The sequence below is a fragment of the Budorcas taxicolor genome, chromosome 4 (genome assembly GCF_023091745.1).
Source record: "Budorcas taxicolor isolate Tak-1 chromosome 4, Takin1.1, whole genome shotgun sequence".
Taxonomy (NCBI): domain Eukaryota; kingdom Metazoa; phylum Chordata; class Mammalia; order Artiodactyla; family Bovidae; genus Budorcas; species Budorcas taxicolor.
Genome location: NC_068913.1, coordinates 95,817,826 through 95,833,756, shown reverse-complemented (window position 1 = coordinate 95,833,756; position 15,931 = coordinate 95,817,826).

Below are 15,931 nucleotides of genomic sequence, written 5' to 3'. Positions count from 1 at the left end.
TCATAGAATCTTGAAAGTGATATAATTTGGAGCAAAAATGGATACAAAGCCATGACAGTTGGATTTGGACTGAAGTCTGAAGCCCTGGTCCTCCCACTTCATGAGCTCCACTGCCTAGAAACTAAATCTGAAGATGAGGCGGACTTGAGCTGACTTGAAAGGTAAAATTCAGAGAGGTAGAAAGGAGGACAAGAGTAACCCAATCACTTACTGAGATGACACTGAGATAAATGACCAAACAGCTTTATTTTCGCTGTCTGTCATCACTACATTACAATCATCAGAGGGGAAAATGATTAAGAACAAAGAGAAATCGGGTACCTGTGTTCTGTTTTCGCTTTTTTTTTCCCTTTAAATTCATTTATCTCTTTCTTTTTAATCATTCATTCTTATTATTTCCATTACTCCCTCTCCAAATCTAAAAGAACTCTAAAAATGCCAAACACTTACATTCATTATTCTACAACAGTTTAACATGATACGCTGTGAATCAGGTAAACAAAATTCAAATAGGCACCAGAAAGCATAACTTACCCTACAGATGTTTCTCAACAGTAGATATGCCCTAAAAGGGCACCAGAAAACAGGATCGATCTCATAGTCAAAGATCTTCCAAGAGTCCAGAATTAAGTGTCACTCCAGAACTTTATTTATAGAGACCACAGCTAAGGCTGATCGGTTGACAGTCTAAGAACTCAAGTTCCCAAATGGTAAAATTCCTACCTGCAGATCAGATTCTCAAGGTTGCAGTCACCCACCTGTGTGATATCACCAATCCATACATTTTACGTTCCTACAATGAGATAACAAACTTTGAGGGAAAGAAAACAAAATTGCTAGAGCATATCAAGGACAAATTATGCGTTCATGATTTAGAACGTAAAGTGCCACTAACTATGACCAGTAATAGAAGCCAGATTAATAGACCTAGAGGCTAAAGTCCTTTCTGGGTCTCTGACAAAAAAAGGACACAGCATTTATAGTAATTATTCAGGCATCCCTTCTATCACATTCCATTAATTGGCTCATTTGTTTATTTTTATAATGTTTACCCTGAAACACTACAATCACTTAGTCCACATCTGCTGAATCTCCCTGTAGATATGGCCCATTCCAGTCCTCACTCTATATTAAAACAAAACAGAAGGCCATTTAACATTCACTTCTGAACTGTTTCTAAAGTAATCCATCTGCATTTGTACCAAATTGATGTCCCTGTTTCTGTGCTTTTTCCTAAAATGAAAATGTCTTTCTAATTATGACAATGAAATTGCTTGTTACAGAAAGTTTGGATTAAAAGAAAGTGTTTTATTTAATCACCAATAATTCCTCCACCCTTGACTTCCTACTTTGCTAAAGCTGAAGCTCCAATACTTTGGCCACCTGACTCAGCCGACTCGTTGGAAAAGACCCTGATGCTGGGAAAGACTGTGGGCAAGAGAAGAAGGGAACAACAGAGGATAACATGATTGGATGGCATCACTGACTCAATGGACATGAGTTTGAGCAAACTCAAGGAGATAGCAAAGGACAGGGAAGCCTGGCCTGCTGCACTTCATGGGGTCACAAAGACTTAGGGGTCACAGACTTAGCGACTGAACAACACCAAAAATTCCTCCACCAAAAGAAAACCATTTGGTGTGTATCTCTCCAAACTTCTTTCCGTGTTTTAGAGCTTTTTCTAGAAAATGTTAGACCATCACATGTATTCTGATTTTTTTTTCTTTTTGACCGTGTTGAATCTCGTTCCAGTTGCATTGTAGCATGCAGGATCTTCCTTGCATCGTGCAGGATCTTTTGTTGCAGGGCAAGGACTTGCTAGTTGTGGTGGGAGTGTGCTTAGTTGTTCCAGGGCACGTAAGATCTTGGTTCCCAAACCAGGGATTGAACCCACGTCCCCTGCATTGCAAGGCAGATTCTTAATCACTGGACCACCAGGAAGTCCCATATATTCTGATTTTTAAACAAAGGCTTTTTTAAACAAAGGTTTTCTTTCCCTGTGTATAAACATACATCTACATTAATCTGACTTTGTTCTTCATTGCAAACGGAGAAAATACACTTTTCTATTTTTAGGAATCATATTTTATTATATTTTAGTTATTCATATACATTATATTAGCCTAGCAAGTGTCAACCAACAGACACAAGGAAATTTTGATCTGTCCTTCATGTAACAAATTCTTTATCTGCACACATTCTAACTCCCTGGGTTTGTCAAGGCTATGGTTTTTCCAGTGTTCATGTATGGATGTGAGAGTTGGACTATAAAGAAAGCTGAGCACCGAAGAGTTGATTCTTTTGAACTGTGGTGTTGGAGAAACCTCTTGAGAGTCCCTTGGACTGCAAGGAGATCCAACCAATCCATCCTAAAGGAGATCAGTCCTGGGTGTTCATTGGAAGGACTGATGTTGAAGCTGAAACTCCAACACTCTGGCCACCTGGTGCGAAGAACTGACTCAGTGGAAAGGACCCTGATGCTGGGAAAGACTGAGGGCAGGAGGAGAAGGGGACGACAGAGGATGAGATGGCTGGATGGCATCACCGACTCGATGGACATGAGTTTGAGTGAACTCCGGGAGTTGGTGATGGACAGCAAGGCCTGGTGTGCTGTGGTTCGTGGGATCACAAAGAGTCAGACACGACTGAGCAACTAAACTGAACTGAACTTGAATTTTCAAGTACCAACTTTAAGGGGAAAGATATATGTCGGGATGTTCAACTGTAAGGAATCCAATATGTTGCACTTTTCTTCCTTTGTGTGCCATTTCTCAAGGATTCTCTGTTCCTTATCAGTTCCTATTCCTGGAACGAGTACAGCTGCATGCAGTTCTCAGGACTGAGACCATGGGAAAGGGTACCTGCTTAGATTCCTTTCAGTAACTCCCTTCAGTGACTCTTTTCAGCATCAGCAACCTTGTATGTATTAGACTATCCATTTTGTTGCAACTGATGAAATTTCATTCTTTGTAATAGCTGAGTAGTCATTTTACTAAAGATATATGAGCCTGCATTTCTGCTAATAAAATACCCTTGGTCCACTAGAGACCTGGGTCCCCCGCATCCTGCTTTGTCTTCATTCTCATTGGAACGTGGAAACCTACAGAGCTCACTCTCGCGCCCAGGCTTTCAAGACCTCCTTGAGAGGACGCCCTGTGCCTTTGTGAGTGGTACAACTCCTGTAAAACCAATGGGCATTATTGGTTTTCCACGTAACCCGAGAGATACTGCTCTCTCTCTCTCTCTTTTTCTCTCTTTTCGTCAACTCCGGTCTACCAGGTCCCGGTCTGTAAAGAAGACCAACAGGTATATATACAGCATTTCTGTTTTTTTCATTCTGTTGGGTATTGGGGAGAAAAAAGAAACCAAGAGGTAGAAGCCATAATTCATCCTCATGTGCCCAGAACCTATCAAGTAAACAGTAGTCATATGAATTGAAATTAATGTATTGCAGAATCAGTAAAAAGCTTTTTGGAAAAGATGGAGCCTTAGGTGGATCTTAGGGCAGGTAGATTTCTGGTGGTTGGGAAACATGTAAAAGGTAGAGAACTGGGAGAAAATAGTATACAACAGAATTGGGAGGAAATTTGAGCCTGGGCATGGTGGTGAAGATAGAATATGAGAAGGCAAGGACTAGGTGGTAGAGGGTCTCACAGTGCAAGCAGAAGAGTTTATACTTGATGAAAGGGGCAGATGGAGAGCCTTGGAAGGTTTGTGAGCTGACTGCTGTCTTGAGAATGATGAATCTTGCAGCATGGTTGCAGGGCAGAGAAGTTTTAAGCAGGGAGTCAAGCAAGGAGCTTCCTGGAGAAATCTAGATTTTTAAATGATGCATACGGATTGGGTGGTGCCAGAGGGAATGCAGAAGATGGGCTCAAAGAGGTATTTTGGTGGAAGGATCATGAGTCCCTGGTGAGTGACTGGTGCCTGACTGAGCATAGAAGAAGTCAAGAAAAGAATATTTAGCAGTGGGTGGGAAAGGAGGGGCAGAGCCCATCTCCACCACAGCCTCTGAGCATTTCCTTACCCAGCTGTCACAGTATGAAGTTCCACTGTAAGAATGTATTTTGTCTCCCTTACAGTGTACTTTCAAAGAGGAATTTTTGCTGAGAGGTACTACCCAATGAGTTGAGTTCACTATAAGAGTTAGGGACATGATAGCTCTCTTCTTTTCCTGAAAAAGATGGTGGGGATGAGCCTAGAGACACAGTAAAGTCCAAATGAAGCTTGGACCCCCTCGCTCCTAAACCTCAGGCATTCCAAAAAAGAGCAGGGACTGAAAGATGATGCCTGAGATGAAGAAAATGAACATTTCCTGGAATAGATGAAAATAGTAATTTAAAAAAATAGAAGCTGGGGGAGGAGAAAGCACAAGCCATAGTAGGAAGCTATAGGGAAAACTCCAGAAATCACTGTTGTTTCTCTCTCTCACTAACATTATAAACAGATGCTTATCAGAATAGAGTATTATCCCTTCTATTGCCTCATCATTCTACAAGTTGGATAAAATTATTTTAGATAGCTGTATTGACATATATGTGACATACATTAAACTGCATGTATTTAAAAATATGCCATTTGAAAAGCTTTGACATATGAAACCTTCACCACAACCCACATCATGAACCTATCCATCAGTTGCAATAAATCTGTTTTTGAGAATCACTGAGAAAATCTCCAGATGGAAAAAGATCACTGAAGTCCCCTTGCTTTGCAGATGAGGAAATTAGGCCCCAAGTGGGGAAATGACTTACACAAAGACCCAGGAGTGACCAGGATGGAGCAGGCATCCTTGGACCCTGAGTCACTGCTCAAACACTCTGGGCTGTCCAGTCATTCAAGGTATTTCCACTCAGTTCTAGGAAAACACCACTTTAGACCGAACACCTCTTTATCAACCCATCCCCGGGGAAGCTGTAATTGAGAAAGAGTAAGATGATAGCTGTCTTTAGAAAAGTGCCCTCATGACATGTTACTTCTTATTAAGAATGATGTTAGGCACACTTTTCACTTTTGCCCTTTAACCCTAGAAAGTAAGTAGCCTGATAGTAGGGAGAGTAAGACACTAAATGAAACCATAGGACACAGGACTGCAAATTAAATCCTTCAGTAGAGTTACCAGACTCCAAAGCACTTCAAAATCAAAACTCTGAGTGCCTTTGCACATAGAAACATTATGATTCATAGTAAAAAAAAAAAAAAAAAGTTCTACAGCTCTATTAGTAAACTATTAATGATATGTTTCAGTACATTATAGATTAATAGACTTGCATGGAAAATGCACAAATGTCTGAAAAAAGTATGCTCCAATTTTTAATCAACCAAACTTTAAACTTTGTTTTGACCAATATTCTATGCTTATATACAGTAGCTCACCCTTATCTGCAGTTTTGCTTTCCAAGGTTTCAGTTACCCAAGGTCAACTGAGGCCCAAAAATATTAAATGGAAATTTACGGAAATAAACAATTCATAATTTTAACTTGTGTGCTGTTCTAAGCAGTCAGATGAGTCTTCCTTTGGGTGAAAAAGTAAAAGTGATATTTTGAGAAAGACTACATTCACGTAACTTTCATTACAGTATGTTGTTATAATTGTTCCATTTCACTGATTACTGTTGTTAATCTCTTACTGTGCCTAATTTATAAATTAAACTTTATCATAGGTATGTATGTGTAACAAAACACATACTATATAAAGGGGTTGGTACTATTTATGGTTTTAGCCATCTGTCCACTAGGTAAGGGGGGACTACTGTAAGCTGTCAACATTAGGGCAAGTGGAGTGAGAGGTATGCAAGAACTCTCTGTACTATCTTGGCAACTTTTCCATAAAGTTAAATTATTCTAAAAATTACTCAAAAATTAAAGGTTTATTAAAAAAAAAAACCTGTTGAAGCCACACATGAAAACAATGAAAAGGCAAATACTGTACAAGTGGGAAGTATTTGTAGCATATATTTTAAGGCTTAATATCCTTACTATGTAGACAGCACTTACAAAACTCTCCAAGTAAATATCTTGTAGAAAATGGACAGTCACAAAAATAGGCAGGTCAGTCTCACACACATGCAAATAAATGGCTAGTTTAGTCCAACATCTGTAGTAACCAAAGAAATGCTGTTTTAAAAACTGAGGTGCCACGTTCTTTTTTCACCAGTCAAGTTAGCAAAGTTGGGCTTTTGGCTATAGTGGATGCTGCTGCTTGTTTTAATGTTACCCAGAATTGATGAGGGTTTGGGGAAATAGGTGCTCATGGAAGAGTGTACATTGTTACAGGCTTCAAGAGAGGGATTTAGCAATTCAAATCCAAAAGCTTATAAATATTAACCTCTCACCTAACCATTCTACTTTTAGGAATTTATTCTAAAGAGATCACCACAAATATACACAAAGATTTACCTAGTATTTATATTGTTTCAAATGGTGAAAAATCTTAGTGGCTTCTAACTGACAGTTGGTTAAATCAAACGGAACAAATCCACACCAACCAAAAATAAGGGGCCCATTAAAAATGGTGTATAAGAATAATAAGAAAAGGACTTTCCTGGTGGTCCAGTGATAGAAAATCTGCCTGCCAATGCAGGGGACATGGGTTCGATTTCTGGTCCAGGAAGATTCTACATGCCATGGAACAACTAAGCCTGTAAGCCACAACTACTGAAGCCCACATTCTAGAGCCCACTATCTAAAGACTGTGCACCATAGGAGAAGCGAATGCAATGAGAAGCCCTCATATGGCAACTAGAGAGTAGCCCCCTGCCCTGCTCGCCACAGCTAGAGAAAGCCCGCAGGCAGCAACGAAGACCCAGCACAGCCGAAAAATAAAATAGATAATTAAAAAATAAAAGAATACTAAGAATATATATGGGAAATAGATGGGGAAATAGTGGAAACAGTGTCAGACTTTATTTTGGGGGGCTCCAAAATCACTGCAGATGGTGATTGCAGCCATGAAATTAAAAGACGCTTATTCCTTGGAAGGAAAGTTATGACCAACCTAGACAGCATATTTAAAAGCAGAGACATTACTTTGCCAACAAAGGTCCGTCTAGTCAAGGCTATGGTTTTCCCAGTGATCATGTATGGATGTGATAATTGGACTGTGAAGAAAGCTGAGCGCCGAAGAATTGATGCTTTTGAACTGTGGTGCTGGAGAACTCTTGAGAGTCCCTTGGACTGAAAGGCAATCCAACCAGTCCATTCTAAAGGAGATCAGTCCTGGGTGTTCATTGGAAGGACTGATGCTAAAGCTGAAACTCCAATACTTTGGCCACCTCATGGGAAGATTTGACTCATTGGAAAAGACTCTGATGCTGGGAGGGATTGGGGGCAGGAGGAGAAGGGGATGACAGAGGATGAGATGGCTGGATGGCATCACTGACTCGATGGACATGAGTCTGAGTGAACTCTGGGAGTTGGTGACGGACAGGGAGGCCTGGTGTGCTGCGATTCATGGGGGTCACAAAAAGTTGGACACGACTGAGAGACTGAACTGAACTGAACTGAAGAATATGTAAAGACATGGAAAGATGTTTACAGAATATTAAGGTGTTTTTTAAAATCCATTTATAAAATAAAACATGCATTCAAAATAATGATTATATAGGAAGGAAATACACTCAAAATTTAAACCAGTGATTTGGTTATATACTTCTATGAGGTCAACAGTAACTTTAATTCTCAATTTGCTTATAATTTACATTAAAAAAAAAAAAAAAAAAAGACCAAACCTCCCTCTAAGTTGGGATGGGAAGAAACAGATCCTGGCGTCTTTCCTTATACCTTGGTCCCAACTGGGTTTGCCATCCTTACTGATACTGTGCTTTATAGACTTGGCTTTGCTTTTGGTCTGCAAGTTCTTGCTTTGGGTTCACCTTAATACTCTCCCATTTCCCATCTACCCACACTTCGGAACTCCTCAGAGCTCACCACCGTCTGTGCTGCCCTCACTTGCCACCAATAGACAGCCACTGCGTCAACTCAGTAGGACCCAGTTTACACTGAGCCCTGGCCTTCCAAACACAACCTCTGCACTTGCTTAGGTCTAAAAGTCCATTCCACAAATTCTTGTTTATATTAAGTCAGGAAAAACAAATAGAAATTGGTAGATCATTTGCTGTTTGCAAACACCAGGCTCAAAAAACCTCCGATACAGTAACTATTTGTCTTTCTTCAGCTGGGAGATAACCACCCAACTCCATACTGTGAAGGTCTTCTCAGTCTGCACCAGGTTCCCATTTATGGTCACCCCAACTCAGGTTTATGAATGGATCCCTCATTTATGAAATAGCTGCTATGTGACAGGCACTGATAAGTAGGACTCCGAAGATGAGCTGATTTTATCAGTTAAGAGCTCAGTGTCTGGACTAGCACTGTCCAGCAGAACTTTCTGCAGTAGTGGAAATCTATATTCGCACTGTTTCAAGTATGTTGCCACCAGCCACATGTAGCTATTGACCACTTGAAATATGACTAGTATGACTAGGGAACTGAATTTTTTATTTTTAATTAATTTTAACTCAAGTTTAAAAACTGAAGCAGAGTGTAAAATATTCTTCCTTTAAAAACAATGTAATGTTTCGGTAGGATATTTTAACTGTTGAAAATTTAGCATCCAAGTTAAGATATGCTGCAATATAAAGTACACACCAGATTTCAAAGACTTAGTATGAAAATTAGAATGTAAAATATGTTATTAATAATTTTTATATTCATTACATGTCAAAATGATAGTATTTTGCATATATTGAATTAATAAATTATATTATTGAAATTAATCACGTTTCCTTTTACAAAAAAAAGTTTTAAAAAACTACATTAAAAAATGTAGTTACTAGATAATTTAAAATGACATAGGTGCATGTCATAGCTGCATTAAATTTCTATCGAATAGCACTGATCTAGAGAAAAAAGGAAAGTGATATCTAAACAGTCTCTAACTAAAATACATTATGTGTTCCTAGAAATGTATACAAAAGTCTAACACATAAAAGTTAAGCAATAGGCTTATCTGATATAACATGGTGGGGTAATGGTTTAATTCTCAAAACCTAAAAAATATTATAAAATCCATAATTTCAATATGCATTGAATAATAACCTTTTATTCCAATTGCAAAAGTAATTCATGATGCTCATTAAGAATTGAAACATTACAGAAATAACTCAGAAAGTTGAGATATTTAACTAGATATAATTAACAATTTGAGCTATATAGAAACATATCATTATTATTGGTTCTTTGTATAAGTGTGCTGCTGCCGCTGCTAAGTCACTTCAGTCGTGTCCAACTCTGTGCGACCCCATAGATGGCAGCCCACCAGGCTCCCCTGTCCCTGGGATTCTCCAGGCAAGAACACTGGAGTGGGGTGCCATTTCCTTCCCCAATGCATGAAGGTGAAAAGTGAAAGTGAAGTCACTCACTTGTGTCCAACTCTTCGTGACTCCATGGACTGCAGTCCACCAGGCTCCTCCACCCATGGGATTTTTCCAGGCAAGAGTACTGGAGTGGGGTGCCATTGCCTTCTCCAGTATAAGTGTGAGATGATACTATATTTGGGGGAGAGCTAAACTGTATTCCATAATATGGATATAATTTATTTAACCAATCCCTTATTTATGACATCCAATTTTTTGCTATTTCAAAGCATAAGAAACACTCTTATATTTGTATATTTTTATATATTTTTCTGCTTCTAAAATAATATTCTTATAATAAAATATCCATATATTGCTGAAAATTATAGCAAAAAAGTGACTACCTCTTATGTTGTCACCCACCTTATCCCAATCTTCCTCTGATGATTATTGTTGTTGTTGTTGTTTAGTTGCTAAGTCATCCAACTCTTTGCAACCCCATGGACTACAGCCCACCAGGCTCCTCTGTCCATGGGATTTCCCAAGCAAGAATATTGGAGTGGGTTGCCATTTCCTAATTCAAAGGATCTTACCAGTTGGCTATATACATTTTATCAGAATTATTTTCCATGTATATATTAACCAGGTTATTTTTTTCTTTTATAAAATTTTAGATAGACCATATATACTGTCCAACTTTTTAACTTAAAAATAAATTAAGCAACAAATATATACTATATATTTACTATAATATATATACTATATATTATGTTGTAATAACTCATAAGGGAGTATAATTTGCAAAAGTACTGAATCACTATGCTGTACATATGAAATAAATGTAATATTGTAAATCAACTATACTTCAATTAAAAATGATTTAAAAAAACCAAAGGTGAAGTCATTATTTTTCTCAACTCATAGGGAATATCAAGGGTTGAAACCTCAGAGGGCAGGCTTGGCCTTTATAAATCCCTGGGCTTAGTGTCCAATCCAGGCTCAGACATGGGTTCTGAAGGTTTCACTAAAACAAATACTTGTTACATTTACTTTTCCACACTTCTTCCCGTCATATATGGAGAAGATCAGGCTCAGGGGAGAGCCTGAAACATGCTCAAACAGAAGATGCATTGTTGTAGGCTATTTCCCCTGAGAAAATCCAAATAAAAAAAGATGTGTTTTTAACTTTCAGGCTAAGCTCTCATCTATACTCTCTTGATGAAATTGTCAAACAATGGTAATAGATATGTAATTTTTACATCTGTGGAATTTAGCAGTTGCTTTATTTGTATATAACATTTACAGAATTAAAATTTTTAAAAAGATGTCAGTGACATTATTTCAATTAGTAATTTTCTTTCAAGATCTTCATCAAGATTATATTTTAAATGCCAAGAAACTTTTTTTGAAGAATAAAAAAAACCTCCTGATTTGCTCAAAAAATGTATTATTTGGGCAAAGGGGGTCAAAAGGTTTAAAAAAAACAACAACTATAGTTGATGTAAAAGAGACATAAAATTGTTAATCAGATTTAAATTTAAATAAGTAAAAGAGTGGATTTCTGGGTCCGAGGGTAACTCTATGTTTAACTCTTTTAGGATCTGCCAAACTGTTTTCCAAAGTGAGTGCTGAACACTTTTATAGGCATTTTGGAAAACACAGAAGTGAAGACAATTCCTGCAATTTCAAAGGACTTACAGTTTACTGTAGATGGAGAGATGCAACTAACATGGACACATTAAAAGTATAATTATAATATATCTTATAATTAAGAACCAAACCATGCAACTCTAAAAGTTATACATTCTTGAGCTTCCCAGGTGATACTACTGGTAAAGAACCTGCCTGCCAATACAGGAGACATAAGAGATGAGGGTTCAATCGGGTTACTGCCTATAGGGTTGCAGAATCTGACACTACTGAAGCAACTTGGCACACACACATGTTTAAGAGAAATAGGACCTGATTGAAATTTTAAAACAAACCAAAAAACCCCAATACACATATTTATGAATTCTTAGAGCTGGAAGGGAAGACAAAAGAAATACATATACACATGTATAACTCACTTGGACACTTTTCCATGTCAGTACATAAACTAAGGTTACCAAAAATGCTCATCAATAAGAAACTCATTCAATAAATGATCAGTTCAATTCAGTTCAGTCGCTCAGTCGTGTCTGACTCTTTGCGACCCCATGAATCGCAGCACACCAGGCCTCCCTGTCCATCACCAACTCCCGGAGTTCACTCAGATTCACGTCCATTGAGTCAGTGATGCCATCCAATCATCTCATCCTCTGTCATCCCCTTCTCCTCCTGCCCCCAATCCCTCCCAGCATCAGAGTCTTTTCCAATGAGTCAACTCTTCGCATGAGGTGGCCAAAGTACTGGAGTTTCAGCTTTAGCATCATTCCTTCCAAAGAAATCCCAGGGCTGATCTCCTTCAGAATGGACTGGTTGGATCTCCTTGCAGTCCAAGGGATAGAGCTATGCAATAGAATGCTTCTCCTGTGGCTTAGTGATAAAGAATCTGCCTGTAATGCAGGAGATGCAGGTTCGATCCCTGAGTGGGGAAGATCCCCTAAAGAAGGAAATGGCAACCCACTCCAGTATTCTAGCCGGCAGAATCCTGTGGACAGAAGCAACTGGTGGGGTACAGCCCACAGGATCACAAAAGAGTCAGACACAACTGAGTGACTAAACAATGGACTGCTATGTGACCATGAAAAAGATATGAGATAGGTCTTTATGAACTTAGATGGAATGATGTCAAAAATATATCTATAAGCAAAAAAAAAAAAGCAAGTTGTTGAATAGTATATATTAAAATTCAACTTTTGTGGAAAAAGATTCATACAATTATCTCTGGCTATCTAAATTTATTTATTTCTGAATTTAGACAGCAAGAATTAAAGTTTGGTTAGTAAATTTAGATAGTGAAGGATATTAAGCTTTCTGAATGTATTCAGCTTGTAAGTTTCAGATAGCTCATAAGAGTTGGGATGAGGAGAAATACATCTCAAAATATTTATCTGAATCCAACCCATTCCTAAGTTTAGAGAAAGCAAGGGTTCAACTTATTACATATGTTTATGTTCAAAAATGGCCTGGAAATAATATGCATTGAACTGTTAGCATAACTGTTAGTTATCATCTTTAGGGTAGAATTTTCTTTCCATTTTAACAAAATTGCATTATTTGAATTTCATACAATGCACATGAGTATTTCTAATCAGAAAGCACATAATAAAAATGTCATTTCTAAAAAGTAGATTTTGGGAATCTGGCAACCTAAGCAAGTATATAATACTTCAGTGAATATTCTTAAGTATGTATCTACATTTTTTTCTTTTTTTTTTTTTTTTTGCACATCTGAAAGGATGTTAACAATTCTTAATCATGGAACTGCTAGGTCACAGAGTATGATCATTTTTTATATTCCCAGGTTGTCCTCCAAACAAATTATACCAATTTTCTTTCCCACCAACATTGCTTTGAAAGGGCCTGCTTTCCACAGCTTCCCAATATTAGTATCATCACACATTAGATCTACACAAATCTGAAATAAAAATATCTCAGTTTTAGTTTTTATATCTTTAGTTATTTGTGAGGTTGAACAACTTTTTGTGTACTATTTTTTTTGTCATTTGGCATTCCTCATCTATGAACTTTCTATTCATATACTTTGACCATTTTTCTACTAACTTGTTTGACTTTATCTTATTTTTAAAACTCTTTATATATTTGGGATATTAAGATCTGCCCTAATTTTCTTACAAAAATTTTCCCAGTTTGTCTTTTCATTTTATTTATTGAGTTTTTTTTCTTTTTTTCCAATTCTCTCTCTCTCTCTCTATGAAAGTTTAAATAGGTTTATTCAGTCCAAGTATCTGTCTTCTGCCTTAAGGCGTCTAGACTTTGTATTGTGCTTGGAAAAGTCTTCCCTACTTGAGATTAGGAAACTTTTTATTGGTGTGTTTTTCTAGTACTTTTGTAGTTTTCTTGTTTTGTCTTTCAATTTTGTTCCATCTGGACTCAATTCTCATATAAGGAATTAGATCACATCACCTTTCAGAATATATTCTTCAAGAATATATTTTCCAGCACCTTATATGTGTTCTTTAATTCTGATCTTTTTTTTTTTCCCACAAATAAGCAAAGTCAACAGGCTTAACCCCTAGACTGGACTAACTGATGCTAAAACATACCCCTTCAAATGTGTCCAGTGATTTCCAGCTTTGTCTCATGAACTAAATTTATGATATACTCTTCTTATCACTAACATCAACACATTCATTTTTTCATGTATAAATGTCAAGGAGTAACTATTCAAATAGGTGTACAAATTACCAGTGCACCAAGATATTGAAATCATTGAACCTAAACAATGCATCTGAAATGTTCATTCATGAGCTCAAGTACAAAAATCCAAGTTCTGGGGTTTAGGAGTGTCAATGCATATTGTCCAAAAATTCCAGTTTTTGAACATCAAACCTATGAGAGGAAAGATTGGGGGTTCATGACAACAAGATGGGCTATACATACACACATAGGGGTCTCAACTATGGGAACCCAACTTTCCTGGGAGATCCACAGGAAATGTTAGAGGAGTGAGCTTTGAGATTGGTCTTAAAATTGAGGGGCAGTTCAACATTTGAAGAGTCCAATATTTGAAGACTTGGTGACTGGTGTTTCAGGCAGAGCAATCAAGTGTGGGAAGGTGGCTAGGCTTGGAAGGGTCTTCTTAAAAGTCCTGATCCCATCTTTCTCCATCCCTCCCAACTTTCTATCTTCAAGAGGAGGGAAGGATCCGATGCCAGACTTACTGATTATTTGACCTCATTCACAATAAAGTCATTACTCAAACCTTACATATACACTTTATACCTTATCTTCAATTGTATAACAAAAGGTTTTTTTCTCTTTAAAGGAACTTCAGACAAAAGCAAAGCAGGTCAGAAGATTTTACAGATTGTCAAATGACCTAATTTAGTCTTTTGTTGGAGTGGTGGCCAGGGGTACCAGGTAGCCTTAACTTTTCACCCCTAGGAGCCCTGTCCTTACTTGCAGAGGTGATTTTCTCTTTTTTGTCAAGGACTGTACCCTGCCCTTACCCAGGTCACCCTCTTCCACATCTTCCCAGCTACACTCCCAGCCTCTTCCCCTTCCTCAGTCCAAGCTCCCTACCTCCCGCCTAGTGCCAACACACTCAAATCATTACAATACTTTAAAAAGTATTTTTTTCAATATTTAAAGACTTAATCCTACTTCCTCTACTCCCTGAGTCCTAAGACTCTGCACATTTAAAATTAATGAAAAGATTTTAATACCAGAATTCCCAGCTTAGCAGCCTTTAGTATATATCCCTGAACCTCCTGTTTAACATGGATTTTCTGAAAAGCATGCCCTATGATGTATTCGGTAGGCAGTGGCATACTAGAGCCTTCTCAAACCGGCTCACCAGAACCAAGGTGCTCATCTCTTCCCAACTCTACATTCAGTGATGTCTCTTTGGTAATTTGAAATAAGCTACAGTGGGAGTATTTATATCATAGAAATCAGCAAGTGCTACAAAATCAAGGCTTTTAACAAAAACAATTGTTAAACATTTACCAGCATACCACTATTTTAAGGATTCTTTTAGTCTCTAGTAAAAGAAATTCATTCAAGTTAACATAAGCAAAAAGGGAAACATAAGATTCAGCTAGTGAAGTGTCATGATGCCTCTAAGTGGGCAAACAGATGAACCTTGGGAGTTAACTGGAGCCAGAGACTTGAAAACCATCAGAACTTTCCATTGCATCTCTCTGCCCTTCTCTGTGTCATTCTTTTGTTCTTGTTGCAACCTACTTTCCCTGGTTTCCAATCTACATAAAGGGAAATGCGAAAACTTGCTCTAAGTCCAGTCACCTAAAGAGACTGATCTCTTTCCTGTTCCCAATTCCAAATTCTCAGGAAGGAATTTTGATTGGAAGAAAGTTCTACTGAAATCAATACCTGGGTAAGATGAAGGGGTGGAAACAGGCAGGATCACACTGTAACAACATGCATGAGAATCAGGGTGGGGGTGGGAGGAAACTGATGGAAAAGAACAGGGATGAAACAGTCAACTCAAAAAACCCACAACATTTATACAGATCTTTTCTCAGCTATTAACTGCTCTTACTAACACCACCACAGGCTCCATCAAAGGAGTACATGTCTTATTTAGCATTTATTTAATGTCTGAGCACTTCATAATAGGCAAAAGGGGTTGTTCTAAAAGTTATAGAGGAAAAAGATGACTAAGACTCCAAAACAGCTGCAAGAAAAGCCAACTTAAAATGTTTAAGGGAAAATTTCTTGCCCAACAAGAAGTCCAAAAGTAGGATGTTTCCAGAATGTAACTCAGCAGCTCAGGATCTAGGTTTTCCATAGTCTCACTCCAATATGTTTAGACTAGTGTCCTTATGGAAACAGGTAGCTGTCACAGTTTAAGTGACCATTTCATCTGCTAAACAGAAAGGGACCATTTTGCCTTTTCTAAGACCAAACAAGCTTTTCCCAGAATGTCCCCACTAGCAAGTGTCCCT